Source organism: Panthera tigris, chromosome B2, assembly GCF_018350195.1.
Source record: "Panthera tigris isolate Pti1 chromosome B2, P.tigris_Pti1_mat1.1, whole genome shotgun sequence".
Taxonomy (NCBI): domain Eukaryota; kingdom Metazoa; phylum Chordata; class Mammalia; order Carnivora; family Felidae; genus Panthera; species Panthera tigris.
In genome coordinates, this window is record NC_056664.1 from 99,712,422 (window position 1) to 99,739,738 (window position 27,317).

A 27,317-nucleotide genomic window follows, 5' to 3' on the forward strand; every position below is an offset into this window, starting at 1 on the left:
AATCCAAGTATATAAGTGGGGCCGGAATATAGGGTTCATAGTAATGAGAGAGAAAAATGAGAAAAGAAAAGCCTAGAGGGGCGCCTGGGTGGCTCAGTCGGTTAAGCGTCCAACTCTTGGTTTCGCCTCAGGTCACCATCTCACGGTTTGTGAGTTATGACCCCACATCTGGCTCTGCACTGACAGTGTAGAGCCTGTTTGGGATTTTCTCTCTCCCTCCCTCTTTGCCCCTCCCCTGGTCACACTGTCTCTGTCTCTCTCAAAATAAATAAATAAAATTAAAGAAAAGCAAAGCCTAGAAAAGCAGATTGAAAAAGAGATTGAGGAAGTCCCTAAACATTACACAAAAAGTTCATTTTTAGCAGTGGGGATTCAAATTATTTTGAGCCTTAGAGGCACACAGAATCTAGGTTCCCACTATCAGATGAGCCTGTGTACGAGTTAAATTTCACTTTAACAACTGTGTTATCTTACAGCCATCAATCACCAACTCTCCTGCAAGATTTAGAATCAGAATAAATGCAGAAGCGAGTTAAACACTAAATTTTATAGATTCAGCTGTTCAATGGTCAATATGATTATAGAATAAATAGGGTAACCATATAATTTGTCATCTAAACTGGGATTTTTCAGAATAAAGGCGGGGAACTATTATTAATTATGTTAGTATTAATTAGGAACGTCCCAAGCAAACTGGGGTGGATTGTTAACCTTGTTATAAAAACTCCCCAAATCAAAGGGACTCCTTACTTTTTCTTTCTTAGATTCTCTTCAGTGGGAAACTCCTACTATGAAGCAGGAGAAGAATCTAGTATTTGATATTGAGATTAGTGGCTATGGCATTTTAAAGAGATAGGCACACATTAAAAATGAATAACAGACCTATTCTTTTTATAGTAACAGAGACTTGAAGGGTGAATAACTTCATGCAAATCTGTCAAAGACTTCTTTAACAACAACCATGAACACAGAGGAACTACATACTGATTACTAACCTCACAAAAGCACATTTAGACTTAGATGGTATTCCCAGAGTTTCTGTGTTTATTTGAAAACAGGTTAATTTTCAACTATACCAACCATCTCAAAGCATATTTCTTTTTGTTTTAATACACTACAAGAAAGAAAAAATGTTTTTACTGCTAAAATTACAGAAAACACTTCATGGTTTGTTATGTGGGTGGTTGCAACACTTGGCCTTTAACCTCTTGCCAAATACCACATCACATGTGTTCTGAATCACCAGTAAACCCAGATGCCCTTATATGAGATATTTCAAATCCATCCAGAAGTTAAGAGACAAAACAATACGGTCTTCATGAATGAAAAAAAGAACTTCTAAAAGAGAGAAAAGAGAGAGAAGAGAGAGAGAAGAGAGAGAGAAGAAAAAAGAAAAGGAAGGAAGGAAGGAAGGAAGGAAAAAGAAAGAGAAAAAGAGGGAAAGGAAGGGAAAGGGGAAGAAAGAAAAAGGGAAAGAAAGAAAAACAGAGAAAGGAAGAAATAAGCGAACCAAGAACTTCTAATGTCAAGACTTGAGGAAAATAATTTAACTGCTTTCTTTTTCTTTTAATGTTTGTTTGTTTGTTTATTTATTTATTTATTTTTAATATTTATTTATTTTTGAGAGAGACAGACAGACAGACAGAGCATGAGAGGGAGGGGCAGAAAGAGAGGGAGACCCAGAATCTGAAATAGGCTCCAGGCTCTGAGCTGTTGGCACAAGGCCCAATGCAGGGTTTGAACTCAAGAACAGTGAGATCATGACCTGTCCAGAAGTAGGACGCCCAACTGACTGAGCCACCCAGGTGTCCCCTATTTATTTTTTGAAAGAGAGACAGGGTATGAGCGGAGAAGGGGCAGAGAGAGAGGGAGACAGAATCTGAAGGAGGCTCTGGGCTCTGAGCTGTCAGCACAGAGACTGACAGCTGGGCCCGAACTCATGAACCATGAGATCATGACCTAAGCCAAAGGTGGACACTTAACCGACTGAGCCACCTAGGTGCCCCTAATTTAACTTCTCTCTAAATATTCATTCTGGTCAAAGTCTAAGACCAGATAAAAAAGGTCTTGCCACAACAAAAAGAAGTCAAAACTTTTGATATTAAAAAATATTTATATTTATAATCACCTTATGCCAGGGGTTGGTCAACTTTTCCCCTAACAGGACAAATAGTAAATTGTTTAGGCTTTGTAGGCCATAGAGTCTCTTCAAGTATCCATATCTCTCTCCATCTTTTTTTTTTTTTTTTGGAGAGGAGAAAGAGAGACAGAGAGCACTGTGTACTTAGTATGGAGCCCAATGCAGGGCTTGATCCCATGACCCTGGGGTCACGACCCAAGTCAGAATCAAGAGTTGGACGCTCCACCAACTGAGCCACCCAGGCACCCCTATCCTTATCCTTCTGAAGCACAACAGCAACTACAGACAATATGAAAATGAATGGAAAGGGCTGTGATCCAGTAAAACTTTACTTACAATTGGATTTGGTTCTCAGGGCTGTATAAGAGTATAAGCTCTTTTCTAGAATATAAGCTCCTTTTTATCACTCGTCTTGGATAGTGCCTGGTACGTAATATATGCTCTGAAAATGTTTATAGATGAATATTATTTAGTAATCAAAAAAGAAGCAAAATGTCTGAGCTACCGTGGGACAAACATCATGCTTATTGAGTATTATTTGAGTTATTATTCTAGTTAGAGTTCATAGGTTGATATTTCTCACATAAAATATATAAATATTTTTCATTAAAAAAAACTTTAATTGTAATATTAATCATGTCACTACTGAACTCTGCCTACCCAAGATTAATACTAATTTTCTGGCTTTTCCAGGCCATTTACATAAATAGGTAATCTGATTACATAGTATAAGGACTGGAGCTGAAAGGTCATGTTGAGTTAAAGCCAGGATTAATACCATGGCAAGTGAGAGTCAAAGGCAGGTGGAAAGAACCCTGCAGAGAAGATGTGTGTGCAGGGAATGGAAGAAAAGACAGAACTGTCTGTACCATGCAGTGAAGATCTGAGAGATTTCTCTGCATTATAATAATAAATCTCCTTTTTATTAGAGCTTCTTTGAAAGGGCTTCTATTCTTTGCAGTTAAATGATTCCTGACTAGAAAATGGATTATGAAACATTTTGGAGAGGAGTTAATATCTGAGATGAATTCTTAAAAAATGAAGACAGGGTTTCTAGTCTACATGGAGTAATAGAGAACAGATTTACAATCCTGCCTGAAACAACAACAACAAAAACAGAAGAAATATATGAAACAATAGTTTCCACACATTGGACAATGGCTGGTATAGGAGAGTAATCCCTGACAGAAGGGAAACAAAGTCAGCACCCTGGGAGCAGAGGGAGAAGGAAGCCAAGTGGAAGCTCAACAATCTCCCTGAGCTGAGAAAGTATGAGTCCAAGACTGCTGGAATTTGCCTGGGAGAGTACTAGAAAGGAGAGAGTTGCAGAGAGATAGTAGAGTAGGTCTGCAGAGGGCTCCGTCAAGACTATTGAGTAGTATAGTATCAGCACATGCTTGTGAGGAATCTACCCAAAGCTAGGAAAAGAACTAAAAGGAACAGAGGGAACAATCCCAGGGGGTCAGACAGTGGCAAGAATAATTTGTTTCATCTAGAAAGGAAAAAAAAATCTCATATTTCACAGGACATCAGGCAGAACAATCATAATGTCTCAGTAGTGGCACAAAATTAGTCCTAGATAAAGTTTGCTCTGGGTTCCACCTGAACAAGCATAAGAATAGCACTGAAAGTGTCAAACTCTTTCCAAATAACAGTGTCCCAGAATAAAACTCAAGAATACTTCTAGGGGTGGGGTGCCTGGGTGACTCAGTCGGTTAAGTGACCAACTTCGGCTCACGTCATGATCTCACGATTGATGAGTTCGAGCCCCGCGTCAGCCTCTGTGCTGACAGCTCAGAGTCTGGAGCCTGCTTCAATTCTGTATCTCCCTCGCTCTCTGCCCCTCTCTCACTCGCACTCTGTCTCTCTCTTTCTCTCTCTCTCAAAAATAAATAAACATTTAAAAAAAAAAAAAAAGACTACTTCTAGGAGTGCCTGGGTGGTTCAATCGGTTAAACTTCCAACTCTTGATTTCAGCTCAGGTCATGATCTCACAGTTTTGAGATCAAGCCCCACATGGGGATCTTTGTGGGTGTGAGCCTGCTCAAGATTCTCTCTCCCCTTCCCACCCCTCCCCTACTCTCTCCCTCCCTCCCTCTCTCTCTCAAAAAAAAAAAAAAAAAAAGTATTTCTAGAAATACAAAATATCCCAAACACAAGGTTAAATTCACAATGTCTGGCATGTAATAAAAAATTATCAGGCATGAAAATAAATAGAAAAATATGAGAAGAAAAAGCAGCAATAGAAACAAGGCAAAAACAGATAAATACTAGAATTAATAAAAATATCAAGATAGTTCTTATAACTGTAATCTGTATGTTGAAGAAGGTAGAGGAATGCTTGGACATGTTAAGCAGAGATGTGGACAACATAAAAAGAATGTGAATCAAAATTTTCATCTTACCAGAGATGAAAAATAAATGTTTGAGATGAAAAATACAATGGATGGAATTAATAGCATATTAGAAATGGTAGAATTAAATTTTAAGAACTGGAAAACAGCAATAGAAATTACTCAAAATGAGGCATAAAATAAGCCTGAAAAAAAAAAATGAAAATGTTAGTAACCTACACATGAGTTAAGCAGTCTAATATACTTGTAATTTGAGTCCTCAAGATGGAGGATAAGTGCTATATAAAATTACAAAAAAAAAAAAAAAAGCGAGAGAGAGAGAAAGAGAAAGATAGGGACGTATGGGCTTAAAGTAGTACACAAGAGCAAGCTCTAATGGATTATGGAGAGTAGGAAAGAAATGGCAATGGCATTTGTCTGACAATGGCAGACAAGTAACACAGCTAGAAGCTGCTGCCTCTAAGAAAGAAGTAAGGACCCAGATTAGGATGTGATGGTAAGAAAAGAGAGAACTGAAAACATTTTAAAGGAAGAAATAATAGGAATTCATGATTAACTATATACTGGAAAGGACAATGTTAAGAAGTTTAAATTTCGAAAAGGACCAAACTAAGTTTGAATCCCAGATTTTTTACTTATTATACGAAGTTGGAGACGTTATTTAATATCTCTCTGCCTTAGTTTCCTCATTAGTAAACTGTAGAATATAGTAGTACCTATCTAATAGGGCTGTTTTGAGAATTAAATGAGTTAAAACATGGAAAGTACTCTGACATGTAGTAAGTGCTTAATAAATACTGGTTATTGCAGTTCTCAAACCTTTTGGTCTCAGGACTATTTTTCACTCTTAAAAGTTATGGAGGACCCCAAAGAATTTTATGTGGGCAGTCTATCAGTATTTACCATATTAGATATGAAAACTGAGAAATATATAAAGTACTGACATTTTCATTCATTAAAATTAATAAACCTATTACATGTACACATGAATAACATTTTGTTTTTTAAAAGAAAAACATTGGTGGGAAGATACAAACTGTTTTACATTTTTGTACATCTCTCGAATGTCTGGCTTGCTAAGAGAAAGCTGGGTTCTCATATCTGCCTTTGTTCAATCTGTTGCTTATGTTGTTTTGGCTAGGAAAGACAACCAACCAAACTGTGTTATGTAGAAGCTAATTCACCCAAGAAAACTAAGATAGCATCTCCTGGGTAGAACAACTAAGTTTTAAAAAGGGGACAGCAAATTATTCATTCTTTAAATCTTAAGAGTGCTCAAGAGCAGAATAAGATATTAACTACAAACTATTTTAGTCAGCTCACAAGAGAAAGAGCCAGAGAAACTATTTATTAAATTTATCCCACATGAGCTATAAGAAGAACTGCAGAAAGGAGATGGAACCACAAAGAATTCCCATATAAGATAAAAGAGATGCACAGTTCTACATGAAGAGTAAGGAAATGCCTAGGCATGAGCTGAGAGTTCGGAAAGTTCTAAGTGTAAGAAATCAGATCTCTAAAGGACACAGAAAAAGAGAGCAGGGGCAAGTAATGGAATCTGGGGCAGGTGGGGAGGCCAGGGGGGGTGCCAGTACTGGAGGGAAGGAAAACAATCTTCTTTTTATGGGCAGAAGATTTAAATAGATACTTCACCAGAAAAGATATGTGAATGGCAAATAAGCGCATGAAAAGATTTACAGTATCCTTAGTCCTTAGAAATGAAAATTAAAACAACGAGATATCATTACATTCCCACCAGAAAAAGATACAATTTTAAAAAGACTAAACCAGAAGCAAATGTTGAGAATATGGAGAAATTGGACCTTCCATACACTGTTAGAGGTAATGCAAAATGGTATAGCTACTTTGGAAAAGAGTTTGGTAGTTTCTCATGACCTAAATTTACTATATGACCCAGAAATCCTACCCCAAGAGAAATGAAAATATACAGTCACATAAAGACTTGTACATGCCTGCTCACAGCAGCTTTTTCATAATAGTCCAAACTGGAAACAATCCAAATGTCCAGTATCTACCATTGCAGTATATCCATATAATGGAATATGACTTAGCAATGTAAAGGAACACACTACTCATACATGCAACAATATGGATAAAGGCACAAATGACTACATATTGTAGGATTCCATCACATGAAATTCTGGAAAAGGCAAAACTATAGTAATTATAGTGACAAAGCAGATCCATGATTGCTGGTAGTGGGGAGAGAGGTTTGACTGAAAGGAACACAAGGAAACTTCTTAGGGTGATAAATTTTCTGTATATCACGATTGTGGTGACAGTAGTTATAGGATTGCTACATTTGCCAAAACTCACCATTTGTATACTTAAAATAGGTCAGTTCTTTGTACACAAGTTATCTCAATAAAACTAATTAAGGAAAAATAATGAATACATCTTCCTTCATCTTATCTGTCACTCACCGGGATTTCTCAACGGTTGACAGAAAATGGCAGCAGGTAGGAAAGTAGAGACATGGAAATCATTGACAAGAAAGGATAGGGAGTCAATAGGAATGATGCAATCAAATGAAGAAATAATATGCCATTTTTATTAGGTTTCAAACATTCCAAAAATGAGAATAATCAGCTTCTAAAAGACACCTTGACCAGTCCAAAATATGTTTTGTTGTTAACAGTATTTCTTACATTATGTTCTAAGGGATACCTAAATCAGAAGTATCCTAGACTTTCTCTGCCAGAAACTCTAGGTGCAGTCCCCAGTCTACCTCTTAAGTTGCTCCCAAAGAAACTATTTTGTGGGGTGCCTGGCTTAGACAGTAAAGCATATGACTCAATATCAGGGTTGTGAGTTTGAGTCTCATGTTGGGTGTAGAGATCACTTAAAATTAAAAAATCTTGGGGCAGCCAGGTGGCTCAGTCGGTTATGTATTGGACTCTTGATTTTGGCTCAGGTCATGATCTCATGGTCATGAGATCAAGCCCCATGTAGGGCTCAGCCTGGAGCACGGAGCCTGCTTGAGATTCTCTCTCTCTCTCTCTCTCTCTCTCTCTCTCTCTCTCTCCCGCCACTCCTTCCCTCCCTCCCTCCACCCCTAGTCCATTTGTGCTCTCTCTCAAAATAAACTTAAAAAACAAAACAAAACAAAACAAAACTTCTGTTCTCCTTTAAAAAAATTTTTTTTAATATTTTTAAATTTATTTTTTTTATTTTTTTGAGAGAGAGCACATATGCTGCTGGGGAGGGACAGAGAGAGAGGGAGAATGAGAATCCCAAACTGGCTCCATGCCCTGCACAGAGCCCAACCCAGGGCTCAGTCTCACCACAGTGATTTCATGAACTGAGCTGTGATCAAGATTCCAATGCTTTACCGACTGAGCCATCTAGGTGCTCCAAAATAAAAAAAATCTTAAAAAAAAAAAAAAAAAAGCAGAAATTATTTTGCAAACCGAATCAGAGAGAACCACTGTACTAGAAGGAATGTACACACGTGCTTGCATACACACATACCCCAATTTAGATTTGCAAAAAGCTCCAAGTCAATAGTATTAAACAGCACATATGATTTCTTTTTTTTTTAAATTTTTTAAATGTTTATTTATTTCTTGAGAGAGCATAAGCAGGAGAGGGGCAGAGCAAGAGGGAGACACAGACTCCAAAGCAGGGTCCATGCTCTGAGCTGCCAGCACGGAGCCCAACGCGGGGCTCGAAGTCCTGAGCTGTGAGATCATGACCTGAGCGCAAGTTGGATGCTTAACTGACTGAGCCACCCAGGCGCCCCTAACATATGATTTCCTTATGGGAACAGAGAATCATCCTTAATTACTTCCTGGAGATGCAAGGATCTCAAAAGAGATCATCTACCAAAACCATTTAGGAAACTCCCAATGTACTCAATGTATTGCCTTCCAATCACCCTGGACTTAAATAGACAATTTCTAAGCAAAGAAAATAAAAAGACCAGAGACCATACCAAGTTTGAAGTTCCATGTTGCCATATTGCTTCTGTTTCACCACTATCTAGTTGTTAGTAGCAGGTGATAGCCACTTTGATTTTAATTACTATTTGCAAATCACAATAGTTTCTTTAAATATGTGATTTTAAAAAGCATATGCTATATTTTCCTCTTAATAAATTCTGTTGATTTGTTAAAGAATTTCCTATGGGCTTTCTCTGTATATTCAACTTAATTTCAAACATCTTTAAAATCACGTCAAAAGAAAATACAATTTAATAATGAAACAAAACAATGTTAGGAACTGTAGAGAACAAAGCTGAGTGAATAGCCAAGTTCTTTACCTTCATGAGGTGGTGTGTGTATGTTTTACAATACACATAAAACTCACCATTTTAACTTTTTCAGTGTACAATTCAGTGATATTAAGCACATTCACAATACTGTGTAACCATTATCACCATTCATCTCTAGAACATCTGGATCATCCCAAACTGAAACTCATTTAACATTAAATCCCCATTTCCTCCTTCCTCAGGCCCTAGTAACCACTAATTTGCTTTCTTTCTCTATACCACATACCTCATATAAGTGGAATCATACAATATTTGTCCTTCCATCATGAGTATTTTCTACTAATTCTTAATACATCTCTAGGGACCAAGCCCTGAGGGACACAAAGACTGGCAGCATACTAATCTGTCCTCAGGAAACTTACACTTTAATAGGGAAGTCAGACAAGTCAAAAACAAAACCTTGCAAGTCAGTGTGATAACAGCTCTAACAGAGGTACAAAGTACAATGGTGGCACAAAGGACTAATTAACTCAGGAAAGTTTCATAATGGAGGTAATGTCTCAGGACATTTTAAAATATTCACTGAATTAATTGAATGGAAATGGTCATTTCCTCCAGAGGAATGGCATTCATTCACTCATCAAACATTTAAGGAAGGACAACACTATACCCAGCACTCCACACCTAGAAGAGCCAAAGTTCCTGCTTTCCCTAAGCTGAAAGTAAATGCAGAACCATGAGATACACATCCGAGGAAGAGTTAAGTAGTTCAGACTGAAAAGCAAAGTGCTTGGGGAAAAATAAGATGAGGCTGGGAAGGGATTCAGGTATCAGATTATGGAAAAGTCATCCAGAGTTTTACTCTATACTGTAGGCCAGTTTGAGAACTTTAGAATATATAAGAATCATTAGTGGCACTTGCCAGAAGCACACATTCCTAGACAACCCCAGAGGTTTTTATTTCATATGTCTGAGATGGACCTCGGGAATTTGTATTTTTTTAAAGTTATGTTGTGTGTGTGTGTGTGTGTGTGTGTGTGTGTGTGTGTGTGTGTGTGTGTGTTTTGAGAGAGAGCAAGGGAGCGAGTAGGGGAGGAGCAGAGAGAGGGAGAGAGAATCCCAAGCAGGCTCTGCACTATCAGTGCAGAACCCCATATGGGGCTCAAATCCATGAACCGTAAGATCATGACCTGAGATCAAGAGTCGGACACTTAACCAACTGAGCCACCTAGGAGCCCCAGGAATCTGCATTTTTAATGAGTACCCCAGGTGATTCTAAAACAAGTACATCCATGAACTACTTTTCAGGAAATACCTCTGTAGAAAACAGGAAACTAAAGATGGCTTCAAAGAAGACAATAATGTGAACAGATTATATGTTTTATTAATTTTCCCCATTTATAAAGTAATGCATGCTTTTATAAGATATAAAAGAGCCCAAAAAAGAAAAACACCACTCAAATCCATAACCTTCATATTCAGTATTTTATTATTTTCCTAATGTTTATATTATATAAACTTTTATTTTTTTTTAATTTTTTTTTTTTAACGTTTATTTATTTTTGAGACAGAGAGAGACAGAGCATGAACAGGGGAGGGTCAGAGAGAGAGGGAGACACAGAATCTGAAACAGGCTCCAGGCTCTGAGCTGTCAGCACAGAGCCCGACGCGGGGCTCGAACTCACGGACCACGAGATCATGACCTGAGCCGAAGGCAGACACTCAACCAACTGAGCCACCCAGGTGCCCCTATATAAACTTTTCAACAGAAGGTTCATACTATACAGACTAAACTCTATGTTCTTCACTTAGTCATGCATGTGCACATGTCCTCTTTCTATTCTTAGGTTTTTGATGGCTATCTGGCAGGTCACATGCATCATATAGATGTAACTACCCTTTTTTTAAGTACTTAAGTTATTAGCAATTTTTCGCCTAGTTTCCTATACCACTGTCAATATGTCAACATTTGGATAAAATGTGGGTTTTAGAAAGATCACTCTAGTGACATCATAAGGGCTGAATTTGAAAAGAGGTGAATTCAGAGATAATCTGAGAGGCTATTACGATGGCCTAAAATTTTACTCAAAGTAGTAATAATAGAAATGGACAGAGAGTGGACTTGATAGTCTACAATCTACATGTAAAGATTTGTCATCTGTTTAAGATTATATACAAAGAAGTAATTCCTCTTCTTCAATAAATGTTTACCAAAGCCCGACAATGTATCAAAGAATGATTACCAAGAAAAATACACTAGAATACTACGCATTTGCACTTTCTTTTATTTGTGTATATGTGCATGCATAGGATCAGGATTCCAATTGCATTTAAGTAATTTAGAGTCTTCCTTTTCATCAGAAGAAAAACAATTCCCTATTCTGAATGTACAACTGCAAAAGTAGAGCCAGAAAGAGTCACAGTTGTCAACAAAAGCTTGACCCTCTGTTCTCAAGTTATAAGCTGGGGCTATAGTGGGAATTTAACACACTACACAAGAAGTTGCCCGTGATCAGGTTTACTTCAGTTTTTAAAAAGAATCTGCATATACTGGGGCTTTCTGCCAAAAAAGCAAATGTTTCATGCATTTGGCTCCTCGTCCTTTCATGTGGCTAGTGTCCAATATCAACTTGGAGATCTCCCCGTTTCAAAATCTGCCAGCTACTGAAACATGGGTCAAACAAAACATTTTTCCTTTCTATGAAAAAGTGTAATGTATCATGACAAGGAATCTTACTAGGTAAAGCTGAGATCACATAAAAATGCTTACCATGAACAAGTTCCACCTAACATTTTTTTTTAAATACTAATATCCATTAAGCTTCAGATTTCAAAAGTAAGGATTTTTTATAATTAAATATTAAATTCTTGAATCACACATATACAAAGATTCTGTATTTAGTAAATCTGACACATCTCAATTGATGTAAAAGAAAAAAATTAGCATATCTTACTTTCTTTTTGAGAGTAATACTTTTTTTATTCATCTACCATATAATTCTTTAAAAAACTAGAAGTTTCTGGGGCGCCTGGGTGGCTCAGTCAGTTAAGCATCTGACTTCAGCTCAGGTCATATTCTCACAGTTTGTGAGTTCAAGCCCTGTGTCGGGCTCTGTGCTGACAGCTCAGAGCCTGGAGCCTGCTTCAGATTCCATGTCTCCCTCTCTCTCTGCCCCTTCCCTACTCACTCTCTGTCTCTCAAAAATAAATAAACATTAAAAAATAATACAAAAATAAAATAAAACAAAACACTAGAAGCCTTTTATCACTTTTGATAATTCAAAGCATATATTCAAAAAACTTTCCCATACTTTGAAATTTCCAAGTTTTATTTATACTAGTAGGTTTATGAATTTTTAGTGATCTTAAAGCTTCCATCTACACTTCCAATAACTTCCAACACTTTCTCAATTAACTGACCACAAAAACCAAAACATACTGATTTCTTACTTGTACTGTACCTCATGTCTATTTAATTCTATATAGTCCCAGGGGTGCCTGGCTGCCTCAGTCAGTACAGCATGCAACTCATGATCTCAGGGTTGCGAGTATGAGCCCCACCCTGGGGAATAAAGACAACTTAAAAATAAAATCCTAAAAAAAATTCTACATAGTCCTAGGAACGTAATAAACAAACATATGTGAGTCTAGCTACTTCATAATATGTAGTATTAATTTTTTATTCCAAATTAAATATGTACTATCACAATAACTGAGGCTCAGAATAAAAATCTAGTGAATTTCAAGGGATTAACATAGGTAGAAAAATAAGACATAAAACATAAAATTAAAACATACTGTGGTCCCTAAGTCATTAGAATTATATTCTATCTTCATAACAATAGCCACAATCTCATGGCCCTCAAATCTAATCAGACTGTTTTTAGTAGGGACAAAATTTATTATAAACTTACACTTTTACTAATAATCTGAAAGATCTCAGGATATGCCAAAAAAAGTACATGACTTTATACTATAGAGTCACCTTCTGAAATATCACTACTTCAGGAATAGCAACAATCATTATCATCAAGGAAATCTCCCTAAAAGATAAATCTCATATCAGAAAAAAAAAAGTGGGGGAAAATAAGAAAAAAATCATAACAAATCATGTAAGAGCTATGAGACAGTACCTGGTGCTCTAACATCCACTTAACTGAAATCACACAGAAGAGAGAGAACAGTTCGAGAGAAATACATGAAGAGATAATGGCTGAGAATTTTCCGAATTCAATAAAAGATACCAAACCACAGAACCAAGCAGTTCAGAGAACACCAAGCAAAAGCAAACAGACATATCATGTTCAAAAGTAAAGGCAAATCATATGCAAAGACAAAAAATTTTAAAGATAGAAAAAAAAAAAGACACGTAATATATCGAATCAAAGGTAAGAATCACAGCAAAACTACATAAGCCAGACAACAGCAGAGTGGTATCTAAAGGGGAGGGGAAAGCAACCCACAATTCTATACTCAGCAAAAATATTTTATAAAAATAAAGGAAAAATAAGTCTCTTTTACAAAAGTAAAACTGGGATAATTTATTACCACCAGACTTACACTACAATAAAATAAATGTTAAAGAAAGTTCTTTGGGCAGATGGAACAGGATACAAGACAGAAACTTGGATCCACACAAAGAAATCAACAACACTAGGAATGACATAAATAAAAGTCTTCATTTATTTCTTATTTGTAATTGCTCTAAAAGGTAACTGTCTATCAGTGCCTGGGTGGCTCAATCGGGTAAGCGTCCAACTTCGGCTCAGGTGGTGATCTTGCGGTTCATGAGTTCAAGCCCCGCGTCAGGCTCTGTGCTGACAGCTCAGAGCCTGGAGCCTGCTTTGGATTCTGTCTCCTTCTCTCTGCCCCTCCCCAACTCATACTCTGTCTCTCTCTCTCAAAAATAAACAAACATCAAAAAAATTTTTAAAAAAGGATAACGGTCTAAAGCGAAAATAGTAGCAACATATTGTGTGTTGATAGTATATATAAAAGTGAAATGTAAGACAACAAAAGCACAAAAAATAAGCAGGAAGAATTGGGTACCCTTATAGTACATATAAAACTATGTACTATTGTATGATAGAAGACTTTGCTTAGTTACAAATGTGTATTTCAAACCAACAGCTGCCACTAAATTAATTTCAAAAGGTATACATAAATAAGCAAAAAGTGGAGAGAAAGGGAATAAAAAACATCCAAGTAATCCAAAAGCAGGAAAACAAGGCAAAGAACAGAGATAATAGTAGAAAACAGCTAGGACTGTGGTAGACTTTTAGTCTAACCATATTACTAATCACATTAAATGTAAACAATCTAAACACACAAATTAAAAGACAGACTACTGGACTAAATGAATAAGCGCAACTATATGCTGGATCCTTTCTACAAGAAACCCATACAAAAGCATAAATGGGTTGAAAGTAAATGGATGAAAAAAGATGTCTTGGGAGACGATTCTACACTGGTCTCTGTTGGGGTAGCAGTTTTTCAATCTACTTCTCCATACTTTATCTGCAACCATCTCCCATCTGCAGTCAATAAAATGAAGATCCCAGAAATCTCACGTCTACTAACAGTATCTATGAAATTTGTGGCAAGTTAATTCATTAGTTTGAGAGAAGATAAAATTTCAAACACTTCATTCTTGACATGATATACATCATGTAAACACTAAGAAAAAAAAAAACTGGAATGGTTATATCAACAACAGACAAGGAAGATTTCAGAACAAGGAACATTAGCAGGGATAAAGAGGCCGCCTCACCAAGACAACATAATAATCCTAAATATGTAAGGCCCTAACTAAGCTTCAAAATACATGAAGCAAAAGCTGAGAACTAAAAGAGAAATTAATTAGACAAATCTACCAGTTGGAGACTTCAACACATCTCTCTCAATATTTGATAGATAAACATAAAGAAAAATTCTACCTTACTAGTGAGAGAAAAAAATACAAACTCACAGTGAGATATCATTTATGCCTATAAGAATAAATTTAAAACTTAAGTCTGACAATTCTAAATGTTGGTGAAGATGTGTAACATCCGAACTCTCGCACACTGCTGGTGGGAATACACTTTGGTAGAACCACTTTAGAAAACAATTTGGCATTACCTAGTAAAGGAGAGTTGTGCATGCTCTTACCTCAACTATTCAACCCCTAGTATAACCATATAAATTCTTATACACATGCACTGGAAGGCATGCACAACAGTTTTCATAACATCATTGTTTGTAATTGGGGAAGAAAAACAGGAAACAACTCAAATGTTCAAAGATAGGAGAATGAAAAAATAAAATTGTGATACAGTCATATATAACACAATACTATATAGCAGTGAAAATGAATGAACTACAGCTATATAATTCAACAAAGATAATGTCCAAAAACATAATGTTGGAGGGAAAAAATCACAGAAGAACAAGCACGTTATAAATAACTCCAGAAAGATAAAACAACATATTGTTTAGTGACATAAATATTTGAGGTAAAACTATAAAGAAAATCAAGGAAATGATTAACCAAAATTCAAAACCAAAATTAGACAGGAGAGAAGGAGGCAATCAAATACTTCAAAGATATCTATAATATTCTATTTCTCACCCTAGGTATTAAAACAGATAATTGTTATATTCTTTAATCTGTATGTACTATAGATACTCTCATGTTTTTATATATTTATAATTTAAAATGCTTACAAAGAATAAGCAATAAATACTGATTCACTCAGCAAATATTAAAAACAAGCCAAAAAAAAAAAATCACGAAATACAAATACATACATTAGGCCCAACTAGACACTGACACTCACATGACTCAAAAAGGCCACATGGTTATACTTAACAGGATATAAAACGTGACATAACATGCCAGCAAGGCAGTGTCAGGTAGTTAGTCTTCATCAGGAGTCTGCAGAGCAATTCAGAGATACTCTTTTGGCTCTCCATAGGAGGCAGGTAAAGCATGAGAGGATGAGATCACGAGGGTTGGTGTAATAACCACCCTAGCTGAGAAATATCAAATAGCAACCACTATCTCCAGTTCCATAGACTGTCTCCTGAGCCTCACAACAGACTTGCTCAATTACAAGAGTTATCAAACCCAGGGAATGTTTCACACCTAAAAATGTAACTGATGGGAGCATAGCTCTCTTCATTCCGGATGTTAAATTAGTTTCCATCACTGATGAAATCACCAAAAGTCCTAAGGGCCTTTACAATCTGGAGACTTTCAAGTAATGCTCTGATTAAAAACAAAAACACCATCTCACGTTATCCAGTAATAAGTTCTCTTCTTCCACATGATAGAGAGGATGCACAGTGAGAACAGAGGAAAGACTTGACCACAACCTATTAGATGAATGTTTTCATCTAAGTATGTTGTGCACAATTATTAATTTTGTGTATCTGGAAGGGCAGTTCTATCAGCTTAGAAGTGGAAAACAAGACAATTAACCAGATTTTCCATACTCTGCCTCCTGGCAAACACCAGGAATGAATAAATGGCCTCTTGTTCATAGAAGGATAAACAAGGGACCTATACAAATGGCAGCATAGATAAAACATCTTCTTAAATTGTCAACTGTTACATTAACAAAAGAAACGTAGACAGTATCTGCTGTGTGTCTCAGTAAAATACAAGAAAATTAATTTCCTATAAAATATCTTCCATAAGGAAAGATAATCCATTAAAAAGACACCAAGAAGAAATGAGAACATAATAGATGTATGCAGACTAAGATACAAACCTATACTCTAAGAAATAAGAAAAATGACAGGAATAAACAACAAAATTAAATTCTGCACTTGTGATGAGAAAGAACAGAATCAATATTGCAAAAAACCTATCAGTAATGTAAAAGATGAAAATAAAAATGTTCACCGAGAATGCAAAAGACAATGTTAAAAATAAGAAGATAGGTATAAAAAAGAAATGTGAACCAATCCACCAATAAGAGGTATTTAATTTTTTTTAAAAAAAAGGCTTAACAAATGAAATGAAAGCGATATTCCAAGGTATAATAGAAGACTATCCCAAAATAAAAAGCACCAGCATTTCTACAACAGAAAGACTTTCTTGTCTCAGTCAAAAATAAAAGATAACCAGAATAATGGCTAGACAATTATAAAGGAAAAGCACGGGACACATGAATACCATATTGAGTCAGGCTTTCATTAATACATGTGTGCAACAAAAAGCCATTTTCAGATATTCAAAGGGTTCAGGAAAAGTAACCCACAAGAATATCTTCCGAAAAATAGTACCTGAAAACATACTCATGGCGACCAAAGGAAAAAAGTCTAAATTGGAACTCAAGAATGAGTATAAGTGGTATGGTATAAATAGATGAGTGGTGGTACTCCATACCAAGTTAGTATGTAGAGTTGAGTCTAAGTTGTTCTACTGAAATTTAATACATAAGCTAAAATTTTTTTTGAAAAAGAAGATATACAATCTAAAATATTCAACATTTATAAGTTAGTCTTAAATATTAACTTGGGAAGCTAACAATGTAAAAAAGCTAAATTCCCTGTGTTACATAAAAGAAAAAATATTTTTGAGTTGTTCTTAAATTATATAGTTACAACTACATTTCTGTACTTATGCTTTTAAGATGATTTTTGTATTTTTTAAAATAAAACATAAAACAATCTATCCTGAAAAAAGCCAAAAGTGAAACAAAATTAATAAAATGTACAAAATTATAGGAGTAAAAATCAAAAATATCAATAACAACAAATTTTTATTGTTTAAAGCCTTTCTATTGGAAAAATCCTCAGATGGGGTTAAAAAATGAAACGACATAAAAAAAGATTAGAAATAGTGATAGACAATGATACTATCATGGAAATAGTAAAACTAAAAGGAAACAGGAATAACAATTTTGATGTTGGAGAAAAAGTAGGATTCAAGAAGAAAAGAATTAAAGTGTCTCTGTAAACTGAGACAACAATGTTTACAAAGCTATTCAAATACAGTGTATGAACTAGCTGTTTGTTATTGGTCTGGAACAAGAAAAGTTTAAAACTTGAAAGTAAGCATGTAGAAACTCTTAGTGCAACCGGACAGGGGAATTGCATACCTGTTTAATATAATGCTAAAAAAGGAAGCTTGTATTTTGCTTGGTTTTTCTTCCTTGTTTCATTTTTCTAGTAATTCACTTCTAATGTATTTTAAAGTACATTTTCTAATGTATTAGAAAAAAATTTGATTCTTTGCTACAGTTTGAAAGCACTGCCATAAAAGACCCATTAGTTGTGAAGTTTTATGTGCCAAATAATTCAACATCAAAATATACAAAATATACAAAGTTAAAACAATTAGAGATGTCAGGCAAAAATGAAGAACAAAATGAAGTGAGAAGCAATTTCATTCCATGATGTAATTACGTAAAAATATAAGTATACAGAGGATGAAAACATATCATGAAATGTTATATATATTTTTTAGGAAGTCGTCCATTAGAAGATGTCCCATCAACTTAATATTAACTTTTCAGAATGGAAAATTACTGTGTTAAATGTATACACTGCAAGATGTATTACAACCTCAGAAATACCTAAATTTCTTTTAATCAAGGAATTATATGTTCACAATTTGGTATCAAATAAAGGGACAACTGTTTTTATTGAAGTATAGCTGACATACAATATGATACTAGTTTCAGGTATAAAACCATGATTCAACAATTATATGCATTATGAAATGCTCACTATGATTTAATTACAGTTACCATCTGGAAAACCTTGTAATTGTCAATGAAACATTTATAACGATACTGATGATATAACAGACCTTAAAGAACATTTCAACAACTTTGAAAAATTAAAAACTAATGCGTGGCAAAAACTAGTTTTCTACCATTTCCCACTATAAGTCACTTAGGATTCTCTGTTTTTGTATCCTGCTGGGTAAAATTATGTATGAAGAAAAGGTTTGACAACTTTAAAAACTTTTGAAAACTACATTAAATGACTCAAGACACATTCATGTCTACAGCCTTGCAGTTTTCTAATCCCCTTTTATACAGAAGTCAAGGGGAAAAGTCCAAGTATTTCACAATGTCAGATGCCACACAGGAGATCATAGATGCGTCTGCTACCCTCTTCCTACCTCCCTACAATCTGATTAAAAATGACACTGTTTAGATAGTGGGCAGCATTACTACTTTCTCAAAAAAGGTCAGAGTCTGTTGTCTTTCCTCTATTTGGCCCACCGGGCAAAGGCTAGTCTAATCTAGCCACTCTAATACAGCTACATGGTTGATTAGGTAAAGGCTGGCTAAATAGGTAAAGAGTTATATATGAGTCAGAGCATTGCCTGAACCGCTGTTATTTATGCATGTGTGCACATTATACACACACACACACACACACACACACACACACACACTGAACAAGACTCAAAGCAGTATTATTAACAAGTTATTCTAAGTAACACAAATTTTCTCCACCTATGCTACACAGTCTAATCATCTAAAAATAGCCCCAAAAGGAGTGGTCTCACAATAGACCCAAACTTAGAAAGAAACAAATCAAAATTAAGATCCTTTTGAAACTGTTCATTTTAAGTTGAGTCATAACATTTTAAAAAGTAAGTTCTTTAAAGAAGAAGTGATAAAGTCAGGATCTTTTTCTTCCCTTCCCATGCCTAATGTTTTAAAACTAATTTCAACTAAATGTGATCTAAAGCCTCATGTAAGATATAAAAAGTTCTTTATAAAATGAAAAAATTATTTAAATAAAATGTATTTACCGTAAGAATAAACTGGGAAAAAATATCAGAAAGTCCATTCACAAAGACCAATTTTCCTATTACATGATAAGCTCCTAGGAATCAATAAACAAAAGACCAAAACTCAAAAACAGAAAGTAGATAAAAAATAAACACGTAGTACACCAAAAAGGAAATACAAATGGCTCTCAAGCATATGGAAAGACACTTGATCTCATAATAAAAGAAATGCAAATTAAAACCACACTGAGATCCATGTTTTTATCTATTAGATTGGCAAAGATCAAAACACTTGAGAACATAATCTTGGTAAGGGGATGGAAGAAGTCTCATATTGCTGGTGGGAGTACAGATCAAAACAATCTCTGAGTTACACTTACTCTTCTCTTGAAGATATTCTTGTAAGACATTTAAAAAATTTAGTACACAAGATATATTTTGCCTAGTGTAGGCTGTTGGTCGTTTTCAAAAAATGGTTATAATTGCCTGCTTTTATAGAATTCTGTTCATATAATGAAGCAGAAAGGTAGGCAAGTTTTAAAAACTTGGATGACTGGGGCACCTGTTCAGTCGGTCGGTTAAGTGTCCAATTTCAGCTTGGGTCATGATCTCACAGTTCATGGGTTCAAGCCCCTCATCAGGTTCTGCGCCGACAGTGTGGAGCCTCTTTGGGATTCTCTCTCTCTCTCTCTCTCTCTCTCTCTCTCTCTCTCTCTCTCTCTTTCTCTCTCTCTGTCCCTCCCCCACTCATGCTTTCTCTCTCTCAAAATTAACTTTAAAAAAATAAAAAGAAACCTGGATGATGATCACAGTGGTCTTGCTCCATCTACTGCTCACCTGATGCCTTACTGTGCATTTAGTGGGTGCTCAGAGTAAGTATTTGTTGGGTAAACGGGACCAGGAATGATGCTGAGGGGTGATGAGAATGGAATAAAACAACTAAGAACAAGGAATTAGCTAGATTTATCAGAATTGTTCAATAAATTTTTAAATACTATACTCTTTCAAGAAGAGCAGGACACTGTCACACTGACAAACGTTTCCTGAAAAATGAGTCAGCCAGCAACAGTGATATAGTAGATTATTGGAATAGTGGCCCCCTAATGAGTCACACTCTTAGGAAACCCCTTCCACACAGACTCAGCTTGGCCATGTGATGTGCTTTGTGGCCCATGGGACAAGATAAAATATACGGGGCTTGCCTTTACTTGCTGCTTCTGTAAACCCTACTACTGCCTCCAGGTGAAGGCTAGCCTATTGGAGACACATGGCCTTCCATCCTAGTCTACAGCGAGCACCAATATCCACACATGTGAGCGAAGCCATCCTAGACCAACCAGCGTCCAGCTGAACTCTCAGCCGACTGCGCCACATAAGCAGCCCAGCCAGCAGCAGGAAAACTGTGTAACTGAGCCCATCCCAGAATCATAGGTCAACAAAAGGCTTGCTTTATACCACTATGTTTTGGGGAGGTTTATTACGCAAAAACTCATACAAGTGGAGAGGGCAGTCGGATTGGCGATTAAGGAAAATTTATGTTTTACCTGTTTCTGTTTGTCAAATTTCACGAGAATATATTCATACATTACTTGTTTAATCAAACTAAACTTACAAAGATATTTTGTATCAGACTGATAACAAAGTCCCACTAACACCTTATAAAAACATACACATAAAACAAAACAATCCAGTCCAAATAGGAACATGAGTTTGAGAAGAGACATTAATATTGCTCAGGAAAAAAAAGGGTCAGTATAGAATAGCAGGGTATACTATCATACACACGCAAAAAAGTGAGTAAGAATATATTCATGGTCACTGCCATGTCTCAATAATGGTTATCATCAAATTCCACAGCGCTAGGACACATACATTTCATAATTTGCTTCTTTGTTCCTTCTGTTTAGGCTAATACACGTTCCCTCAATTTTACTCCTCACATGCTATGAGGTAAATATGTGAATAACTTTAAGCAAAAGTTAATTAACCTCTCCAAGCCTCATTTCCTCAACTTTAAAATGGGGATAATAGTACTCACTTTATAGAGTTGTTGTACAGATTAAAACAATTTAGCATTGGGCATATAGTAAGGGGTCAATTAATGGCCTATAACCTCTGTCAGTAAAATGATGTAAAAGTAATGTCTCTTGACCAACCTGGCTTCTATTTTTTTTTTTAATTATTTTTTTTATTTTTATTTGAAAGAGAGTATGAGCAGGGCAGGGGCAGAGAGAGAGGGAGACAGAGGATCTGAAGCAGGCTCTGCATGGACAGCCAGAGAGTCTGATGCAAGGCTCAAACTCATAAACAGGGGAGATCACAACCTGAGCCAAAGTCGATGCTTAACTGACTGAGCAACCCAGGTGCCCCTTCCTGGCTTCTACTGTAAAATCATTAAGCATCATCAAACAAACTGTGATTCATTAAAATTAATTTGAAAATCTTTCTAATGACTTCATGAAAAATTTAAAAGACAACATTATTAAAACAAAACTAAACAAAACCTGGGAATACGTATAAAAAATTTTGGTGAAGAAATTCAAACTCTAGGCAATAATGAATTACTTCATTTGGTCCACATTCCACAATCCTACATAGGTTTAAATACCAAAGGCTTCTTGTGTCTTATGAATTCACAAAAGGCAAAAATAAGAGATGAATAAATTCTATTGCCACCTTTGTGATCTCTGGAACACACACTTTCAATTCATTCTACCATCATTTTTAAAAAAGAAGGCATTACTGAAGGCTTTGGAAAATAAGGCTCTTTCACAAGAAATAAACTTAACCTAATTTGTAGCATTGGAAAATCATAGTTACTCCTTGGATCAATGGCTTAACATTGCCCTTTTTCAAGGCAAGATCAGGCCTGGACACTTTTCTATCTCTATGTATACATCAAGAGTTAAAAAAGAAAAATCAGGCCTAGTAGGTTAAAAAAAAAAAGTCAATTTTTAAAAAAAAGTACTGTAAACAGGTAATTATCTAGCCTGAAGATATATGAGTCAGTGACCAACTGTAAAAAGCTTTATTCCACAATGTGCAGGTATTCTAGTTTGCCCTATTGTGAGAAAGGAATGCTACAAATATTCCATTTTTAATTTCAATTATTTTAAAGAGAGCTTATTACATATGAAGTAATGTGGCAGATTCTGGAGTTAGAAGGGCAAAGAAAATAACATATTACTATTATGCCACACATTTGATGATTATTGTATTTAATCGTAATAATCCAATGAGGTAAAAATTATTAAAACTCATCTTACAGAGGAGGAAATTAAGGCTCATAGAAGTAAAGTAACTTGCTGAGGGTCTCTGAACAGAAGGCAGTGTAGGGAGGTACAAGGACGGGGAGGGGGCAGGGAGGCACACAAGGGTAGTGCCATGTGACTATCCCTACAGACAAACACAACACTCAGTGTAGGAAGTCCTTTATCAGCAATGTGAAAGGGGGCTAAGACTACGGGAAACCAAAGAGATAACCTTTTGGGAATGGGCAAAGGAGTCATAAAAGGCTTTAAAAGAGGTTAATATTTTAATTGTTACTTTAAGGATGAGTAGGATTTACCAACTTCAATGCCAAGGCTCACCCCCAACCCCCCTCATCCCCAATATATTAACCAAAATAAATTACTTACTTGAAATTGAGAAAAACAATTTTGAGAGAAATCTTCCTCAGATATATTATTCCATAGTTTTAAAACAAATAATATGATGACAGTTTAATTTTTAGGTTGCTTTTATGTGGCTTGTCTTGGTTTTTATTCTGAAATGAAATTTAGATTAGTCATTTTCTTGTTCTGAGAAACTAGGAGTATGCCAACATGTTTTAACTTCACATTTTTTCACATATCAACATGTATTCTTACTCACAAAAATCTTTCATTTCACCATCTCAAACAAAACCTAATTTAATATATAAATTGCTTTGAAGTGTAAATATATGCAAAATAAAATATTTCTTTTAATTATAATTATACTTCCTTGGTAATCGTAATAAATGGAAGAAAAATAGAAAACTCTCGTTATATTGTTATATATGACACAAGCATTTTGAGGTAACACGCTTTCTTTCATTATTGAATCGTTTATATAGTAAATGCTCTCTCAACCCAAAGAAAATTAAATAACTACCCCCAAGGAAATTGACCTCAAATTCTTAGTATTTCCCACAACTATCATCTAAAAAGAAAATAGAATTGGACCAAAAAAACAAAAACAAAAACCCTAACATTTACAATGACAATTACTACCCTTTTTTCTCAGAATTTACTGTGCTAGGCATATATTCAATTTCTGCTGCAGAAAACAGTCCAGTTTGCCAATACTAATTAACAAAATATTTTTCATTGAAAAAATATTTAAAAAGTTACAGACAACTGGAAGAAATATAGACGATCATGTGAAAAAACTTAAAAGAAATGACAAAAAAAAAAAAACCCAAAAAGCAACAAAAATAAAAACCACACCTGCACACCAAAAGGTTAAATAGACTGTTATTAAGAGGGTTTGATTTTTACTTATGATTTGTTTTGATCTCAAAAATGTATTTACTTTATGTTTTAACAGTGGAGTTTTGTTTTAATTGCCTAAGACACCTACTCCTCCTTCCCTATCTGTATCTTACCTGGAAACTATTAATTAACACATTTTACCCAAAGTTTACTGTACCTTAACATTCATTATTTCCTCTCTTATTTAGTATCACTGTGGCGTTGAAATGGCAGCCAGGTACCAACGTAACATACAATATACCATATCCCATATCTTACTAAGTTGCTAAGTATTTCTTTGAAATGTCTAGGGTTAATGACAACACCCTTTGAAGTCTATTTAACCCCAACCTCCTTAAACCTGAATCAATTTTCATTCATTTTTTTATTGAACAAATTCTAATCCAATCAAAAACAAGGTGAGAGAAAATTAAAGCACCAGAGGAACTTGAAAGTTCTCCTGATACATTCATTCTCTTTTTCTTTGGAAAACTATATACACATACGTCTAGTATCAATTTTTGTTTATTTTGTCCTAAATTCCTCTTACTATACTCTAGCCTTTACTATATATTTTTTAAAGAAGATAGCTACAGTCATCACAAAACAAATCCCACTATAACCTATCTACAGGAAGATTCTAAGCACTATTGGACACTGTAGGCCCTTAAAGATTTCTAAACTGTGCACATGTGGGTCTTCTCATAATTCCTCTAAGGTACAGTATGTTCGCCTTTCAATTACCATCAATGCCTTTCTCTAATTTCCCCTTAGATTTGGGGAGCCAGTGAGAGCTGAGAGTCAAGATTCCCAGTTTTCAGACCTAGCCCACACAAGCAACTATTGGACACTGGACAGATCTCTGAGCTTACCTACCTAGATTCCAGTTTTCTTTATATAAAATGAGAAGATTTGACCAGAACTGTGTTTCCCAATCTTTTTCACATTGTAAATAATATTTGTTCGGCACACAGACCAACAGAAGAGCATTTGGAGGCATCAACACGGTATTTTGTGAAAAAATTATCACATTTCCTTTACATAATTATAAAAGAAAATTAAAATTTAAATGAGGTTTGTAGTAATATGAATTAATTTCAAATCCAACCTTTTTCACATCAAGAACAATATTTCAAAATAACAATGGTGTTTATTTTTGCAGAATATACATGCACTATTAGCAGTCATCTTGCAGCAAGCTAAATGACACATCAGATGCACATGACTAGGAAATCCAACACAGGTGAATAACAGAAAGAAATTCAGGCCTAGAGCTGGGCTTCCCAGGGCAACCAACATCCCTGCTACCCTCTGCTCTCATTGACAGCGGACTACATCTTGTGCTGTGTGACATGCTCATCAGGCACCGGGAATATAAACTCCAATGGTAGCTCCATGATCCCTTCTCCACAAGAGGCAGTTGCATACTCTGTAGTTAGCTGAAGTAGATTCCAAATAATAAAGCACCTCCTCTAATGCGTTGAAAATATCAAAAGGAGCAGTAACTGCGGGTTGTTGCTCATCGAGTTATCTGCTCAAAGGAACCCCACAGTCTTCCTTCAGATCCCACTCCACTAGGGCCACCCTCCAGTGAGCCACATAACATCAATGGGAAGCACTGGATTAGAAGACCTCTAGCAAAATCTAAAATTAAACAGTATTGGAGTAATCATTTGATAACTGTTTACAACTATTAGACTTTTGTTTTTGTTCTTCCTTACCAATTCCTGGAAACACAACATAATTTTAAAAACTAAAATTGAAGAGGTATTACATGCACATGGTAAAAAATATTCCAAAATTACAGTCTCCCACCATTGTCCTCTAGACTACCAGTTCCCCTCACTGCAGACAACCACTGTTATCAAATTCTCATGTATCCTTTGACACACACACAGACACATACACACACACACCCCTATATTTTATATATATATATATATATATATATTTTTTAAACCACACAAATAGCAACATACTAAACATGGAGTCTCCTGTCTTGCTTTTTTTCCTCTTAATATAACTTAGACATGGCACCATAGCCGAATACATAGTATTGCCTCATTACATTAAAGGCTGCCTAGTATTCCATTGAAAAGATACACCATTATTTACTTAACCACTCCCCTACTGACTTATGTGTAGGTTGTTTCCAATTTTTTGCAATGACAAACAATGCTGCCACAAATATTTTTATATGTTCATTTAACACATATGTAAAATATTTGAGGATGAAATCCTTAAATGAAATTGCTAAATCAAAATATACTTGTATTAAAATGATTTCCATATTGCTTTCCATAGAAAATGAACATTTTATATCCCCACCAGCAATATGAGAATGCCCATTTCCCCTTCCTCTCAACCTCCCCAAGTTATATTATGTAATCAATTATTCCTAATTTGATAGGTGATAAATAGTATGTTGTAGTTTTAACTTATATCTTCTTTATAAATAAAATTGCACATCTTTTCATATGAATTCTCTTTGCTCATTTTTTCTACTGAGTTATTTTCTAGAAGCTGTTTATGTATCAAGAGGAAAGGACTCCTTTGTGAAAAGTATACAAATCAGTTATTACTAATCTGTTTAACTTTATGATTTTTTTTTCTCTGTATAGAATTTCATTTATGTTGTAAATGTGAGCAATCTGGCTTCAGTTCTGTTTTATACTTTGAAAGGTCTTCGCCATTCCTAGATTACATTACAAATAATTATCCTATGTTGTTTTGTTTTGTTTTCACATTTAAATCTTCTGTCTCACCTGGAAGCCAACTTTCTATTTTTCTAGATGATTAACTGGCTATCTCAACACTGTTTATTAAATAACTCTTTTCCATACTAATAGGTAAGGGTAGCATACATTTTGATACCGTAAGTTCTTATTTATGTTTAAGTCAATTTCTGGCCTCCACTCTGTTTCACTGCTGCCATGTGCCAAAACTGCATTACTTTTCAAAACATTTTAAAATTAAAATCAATTTACATATAAATGGTAAAATTAAAAAGCCAGAATTTATTGGCTTTTTTAATGTAAGAATCATTTTGCAGTTCCTAAACTGAATTTATAGAATAAAGTTCCATACTATCATTATGCAATCAATCATGCATTGTGGTTGATACTTTTTTTGGAGCCCAATATGAACTTCAAGTCTTTCTTGCTATATTTATGTACCATACCTAAAAAGCCAGTTTTTCCTTAAGTTTGTACATAGTTTTTTCCCAAATTATAAAATCAATACATAGTCTCTGTAGACAATCTAAAAAATTCAAAACACATCTCCCAGAGATAACCAACCTTTATATTTTGGTGTATTTTTTTCTGGATTTTAATAAATGACTATTTTGCAAGCT

At 35.2% G+C, this 27,317-nt stretch overlaps 1 protein-coding gene across 3 annotated transcripts in view; it reads right to left on the reverse strand.

Annotated features, from left to right (window-relative positions):
* Nucleotides 1–27,317, reverse strand: part of REV3L (REV3 like, DNA directed polymerase zeta catalytic subunit) — a 172,413-nt gene that overhangs the window by 139,506 nt on the left and 5,590 nt on the right. The window contains exon 1 of one of the 3 annotated variants that reach the window (XM_042987000.1): nucleotides 23,108–23,364. The exons of the other annotated variants lie outside the window; for them this stretch is intronic. The gene's annotated coding sequence lies outside the window, so the exon portion shown is untranslated. Of the gene's footprint in view, nucleotides 1–23,107; nucleotides 23,365–27,317 lie in introns of those variants that run through there. 3 annotated transcript variants of the gene reach the window in all.